The sequence below is a fragment of the Rhincodon typus genome, chromosome 2 (genome assembly GCF_021869965.1).
Source record: "Rhincodon typus isolate 14 chromosome 2, sRhiTyp1.1, whole genome shotgun sequence".
In the NCBI taxonomy this organism is placed as follows: domain Eukaryota; kingdom Metazoa; phylum Chordata; class Chondrichthyes; order Orectolobiformes; family Rhincodontidae; genus Rhincodon; species Rhincodon typus.
In genome coordinates this window covers 9,394,933-9,400,932 of record NC_063333.1, presented here as the reverse complement: position 1 = coordinate 9,400,932, position 6,000 = coordinate 9,394,933, and positions in this window count along the sequence as shown.

Below are 6,000 nucleotides of genomic sequence, written 5' to 3'. Positions count from 1 at the left end.
TGGTGGAGGTGGGTACAGTTACAACATTTAAAAGACAAGTTGGACTGAACAGTCTGTTTCCGTGCTGTATGACTCTATAAATCAGGATGGTGAGTGGCTTGGAGTGGATCTTGAAGGTGGTGGCATTCCCACATATCTGCTGCCCTTGTCCTTCTAGTTAGAAGTGGTGATGGGTTGGCAAGTGCTGTCTAAGGATCTTAGGTGAGTTTCTGCACTGCTGCTACTGAACGTTGGTGGTGGAGGGAGTGAATGCTTGTGGATGTGGTGCCAATCAAGCAGGCTGCTTGGTCCTGGATGATGCCAAGCTACTAGAACGTTGTTGGAGCTGCATCCATCCAGGCAACTGGCGAGTATTCCATCACACTCCTGAATTGTGCCTTGTAGATGGTGGACAGGCTTTAGGAAGTCAGGAGGTGTGTTACTTGCTGTACGATTCCCAGCCTCTAACCTGCTCTATATAAAGGACAGAACGTTTCCCTGAGCATCTCTGTTGTGCTGACTTATTTAAACTGCTCAGCGAGGGTACATTATTATCACACTGACAGTGGATTATCTCTCAGCCTTGACAGCACAGGCTTCTCTATGAACATTAGGCCCTGTGATCATAGAATCCCTATAGTGTGGAAACAGGCCATTCAGCCCAACAAGTCCACACTGCCCCTCCAAAGAGCATCCCACCCAGACCCATTCCCGTACCCTTGCATTTCCCACGTCTAACCCACCTAACCTAAACATCCCTGGACACTGCGGGCAATTTAGCATGGCCAATGCACCTAAAAAACTGGAGGATCTGGAGGAAACCCACGCAGACACGGGGAGAATGTGCAAGCTCCACGCAGACAGTCACCCGTGGGTGGAAATGAACCCGGGTCCCTGGCACTGTGAGGCAGCAGTGCTAACCACTGAGCCTGTACAGTGCCAGGTGCCCATCATTCCAGGATTCCAATAAGGGAAATCATTTTGAAGTGTTGAGGGCAGGAAGAGTAGAAACAAAATGGAATGTCTTACAAAAAGTTAATTTACCACATTATATTTGAATGCATTCATGACAAGACTTGACATATCCTTGTTGTATATAATGACCCCAGTGTCAGGGAAACTCCCTCTGCTGTGGATGTGTGATACCAGGTTCTGTTTGCTCTCAAAATGCTAAAAATAAAGATGAACAGCAACGCTGGGAGGGGTTTAGCTTGGTTCAAATGACTGTGCCTTCTGAAATGTGAAGGAGCAAACAGTGAATCACTGGGATCCTTAAACAATATGCAGCCCCAAATAAACTAATGGCTAATCTTCTAGAATATTCCATCCAGGATCAGCCAACCCAGCTTTCAGATAGCTACCAGGAAAATTGACTTTAAATCAGAGTACACAGCTGGCTTATTTGCACTGTTTTGTTTCTGTCAAACGAAGCCACAGTTACAAAATTAAAAACTAAGCATAAGTGAATTTATTTTGGAAATAATATTTTAAAAATTAATGTTTTGATGGTTTGGGGCCATTGCTGACAAATGGAGCATTTGTAGCCCACCCTTAATTGCTCTTGAACTGAGTGGCTTTTTAAGTTCAGGGGGCAGTTAGGAGTCAACTACATTACTGTGGGTCTGGAGTCATATATGGGCCAGGCCAAGTAAGGACAGATTTCCTTCCCTAGAGGGAATTCGTGAACAGATGAGCTTGTTAACAGTTTCATGGTCACTTATCAGGACAATTTGTAAGAATACCAATGAAAGGGATAACAAAACTTGTACAGTGCGAGAGGACAGGTTGACTTATTGACTACTAGACTCTGATTGGTACAGGCTTTGCCAAAGAGAATGTGCCAGTTAATGATGACTGACAGCTAACTGCCAAGCTTTGTTTAAATTTTAAAGCAAGTAGGTCGACTTTGATTGATCAAGGCATTGTCCTGAGAAATAAACCAGAGAATAACAGTCATCTATGTTGATGAATTGAAACTAGGACAGCCTACATACACACTGATTCTATCTGCAAAGAAGATACATTTATTAACAAATAGAGCCCTGAGAACTCCAAACACTGGTTCAATATGATACATCTTTCATAAACCCAAGTTGACTCTGCTTGATATTTTCATTTTTTTCCCTCAGTGTCCTGCTGTATCATCTGTAATAATATCTTCTAACATCATCCCTCTGATAAATACTAAACCGACTGGCCTGCGGATTCCTCATTTGAGATCTCCACCTGCGACCAATCAAAATGAAATTTAGGAACCCTGTGGTAGATTTCATCTCAAAAGTGCTGAGGTGAAGTGAAAGGCCTCAGAGGGAATAGACAAACCTCCAAATGACCCATTTACCCAACTCTTCCAGCATGATCTGCCCCATACGTAGTAGAGTCTGCCAAAAATGCATTGGACTGCAGAACCCACCAAACAGGAGTGGGAGCAAGTCATCCTCAATCCTCACTACTGTCACTTCCTGGTATGTTGGGTTGGGATCACGCTTTAACCTCTGACCATCTGTGCGCATACACACACAGATATGGAAATTCTATCCATCTGGAATGGCACTGTGGAGGTGGAATAGGCTGGAGCAAACACAGAACATTGGAGAAACTCAGCAGCCTCGGTGGAGAGAAACAGAGTTGATGGAGGAAGAAGAAGTCATACCCGACTCAAAATGTTAACTTTCTCTCCCTACAGATGCTGCCAGACCTGCTGAGTTTCTCCAGCAATTTGTGAGTTTGTTTCAGAAATCCAGCATTGGCAGTTTTTTGCCTTTTTATTTAGACTTTTGCTTTTACTTGAGTGGAATATGCTGGATATGGTTTCGGAGGGATACAACTTGAGACACCACCATCTTTGTAGCATTATCATTAAGGTTCAGAATGCCGAAGGAGGGAGCTTGGGTGTGACAGTAGATGTCATCAACACAGATGAAGCTGTGGGTGTTGCTAGGTCATTTACATCCATGTCGAACAGCGTTGAGGCTAGGGCTGAGTCTTGTGGTGGTCTAATTGACAGTTTTCTTCAGTGTCCAAGGTGATCTCTAATGCAGCTATTGTGAAGGAATGTTTTCAAACTGTCCCAAACCAGTTTGGAAGCACTCTGAGCAGTTTTAGGAGCAGGACACTGTATCATACTTGGGACTGACTCTCAACAGGACTTTGTCTTTCCTGGAACATCGAAGAAAACAGCAAAGATCAGAACCAGAAACCAGCCTGTTCATCAAACTGCCCCTGATCTTCATTGGGTACTGCTGCCACAACATTCTAGGCCTCAGCACTTGTCCTCCGCAACAGTGTATTCTGTGCCTGTCTGGCAAATACACACAAATTTTGTAGACGCTCAACTGAATGCAACAATGTTCATCATAAATGGAACCCTCCCCTAAACTCCCCTCCTCTGTCCTCTCAAACATCATTCTCCCACACACATCCACAGACTGATCATTACGTTTGGACAGTGATTATTGTGTCCTAAGGTTTAAGATGTGAATGGAGAATGACAATGAACAACCTAGAGCAAGAATAATCAACTGGCAGAGAGTAGCCCTCAATGGGGGATGAGCAAAGCTGGGCCAAAAGACAGGAACCAAATGTTGTGGGGGAGAAACAGTCACAGAACAATGGGGATACAGATGGTACAGGTGCAGTCAAGGTATATTCCCTCAAAAAGGAAAGGCTGAGCAAATTCAGATGTCTCTGGATGATGAAGGAGATATTAAAGAAGAAAAAAAATGTTCTTAGGACAGGCGGAGATAGTAGGAACTGCAGATGCTGGAGAATCTGAGACAACAAGGTGCAGAGCTGGATAAACACAGCAGGCCAAGCAGCATCATAGGAGCAGAAAGGCTGACGTTTTGGGCCTAGACCCGTCATCAGAAAATGAAGGACAGGCGTCAGGTTCTAAATCATAGAATCCCTACAATGCGGAAGCATTCATCCGTTTCAGTCCACACTGATCCTCTGAAGAGTATCCCACTTAGACCCATCCCCCCCAACCTTATTCCCTGTAATCCTGCAATTCCCCTGAGTAATTCACCTAACCTACATATCCCTGGGCAATATGGGCAATTTAGTATGGTCAATCCACCTAACCTACATATCCCTGGGCAATTTAGCATGGTCAATTCACCTATCCTGCACATCTTTGGACTGTGGGATAAGACCGGTACACCCGGAGGAAACCCACGCAGATACAGGGAGAATGTGCAAACTCCACACAGACAGTCGCCTAAGGGTGGAATCGAACCTGGGTCTCTGACGTTGTGAGGCAGCAGTGCTAACCACTGAGCCAGTATGCCACCCTACATTCAAGCTGAAGGTCCAGAAGGGAGGTGAGGGAGTAATAATAAGAGAAACAAAGAGGGGTTACAAAAAGATCTTTCACATAAAGGAAAATCCTAAAGTCTACTCTTGGAAGATCAATAGTAAATGAATGGTAAAAGGAGGAGTGAGGTTGATTAGGGGTCATTAAGGGATTTACACAAAGAGGCAAGGGATATGACAGATGTGTTAAATTAATATTTTGTCTTTGCCAAGGAGGCAGAAGCTGCCCAGTCCATGGTGACAGAGGAGAAAAATCAGCCACTAAAAAGATTCAAATTTGATAAGGAGGCTATCTTGGACAGTACCTGAAGTAGACAAGACACCAGGAGCAGATTGGATTCAGCTAAGGATATTCAAGGAGGCACTGGCCATAATCTTTTCATCCTCTCTGGTTCCGACAATGGTGCCAGAGGACTGAAGAATTGCAAATGTAATGGCTTTGTTCAAAAAAGTTTGTAAAGGTAAGCCCTGCGATTATAGACCAGTCAGTTTAATGTCAGTTTTGGGGAAACCTCTGGTTACTTTAGTTAGAATTAATGGTCATATGGAAAAATATGGGATAATTTGGAAATCCAGCATGGTTTTGTTGAAGGAAAGTCATTTTTAACTACCTTGCTGGAGACTTTTTTGATAACAGGGGGTTGGTGGGGGGCCGGGTTTGTTGAGGATAATGCTGTTGATGTGGTGTACGTCGATTTTCAGAAGGTATTCAGCACAATGCCACAACAGACTTGTGAGAAAAATTACAACTCATTTGAATAAAAGGCTCTGGAGCAATGTGGATATAAATTGGATGAGATATAGGAAACAGAATGAAATGATTAATTGGTAGTTTTGTAGCAAGGTCCCTAGGATTTGGTATTGGGATGCATGTTTTTCCTACATACATATATAGCTGACATGTAACTTGGTAGACATTTTAAAGTTTGCAGATGATACAAAAACTGGGAGCATTGAAAACTGTGAGGATAGTGCAGAACTTCAAAAGGATATAGACAAGTTGATTTGATTTGACATGTTATTGTAACATATACCTAGGTACAGTGAAATGTTTTGTTTTGCATGCACAATAGGCAATATCATACCATTCAAAATACATTAGGGTAATAGAACAAAGTGAAGAATACAGTGTTACAGAGGCAGAGAGGTCCATTCAGAAGAACAGCGGAGAAAAAGCTGTTCTTGAATCTGTTCATATCCTTATACAAACCTTTATATCTTCTGCCCTACAGAGAGGGCAGAAGAGAGTATAACCAGGGTGGGAGAGGTCTTTAATGATATTAGTTGCTTTCCTGAGGCAGTGGATGAAGTCAGGCAGTGGTAAGTATAGATGAAGTCAATGGATGGAAGGATGGTTTATGTGATGGACCAGGCTGCGTCCACGACTCTCTATACTTTCTTGTGGTCTTGGTTTGGCAACTGCTCTTCCCACGCTGTGATGCATCCAGCTAGAACGCTTTCTATGGTGCATCTGTAAAAACTGATAAGAGTCCTTAGCCTCCTGAAGAAGTAGAGACATTGTTGTGCATTGTTGACAAGTTGGTGGAGTGGGGAGATAGGTGGCAGATGAAATTTGATTTGGAGAATTGAGAGGTGATCATATCTGCAGGAAGGACAGAGAGATTCAGTATAACAGACAGGTGTGACCCTAAATGGGGTATAGGAACACCTGGGTGTATATGTGCATAAGTCATTAAAGGTGGCAGA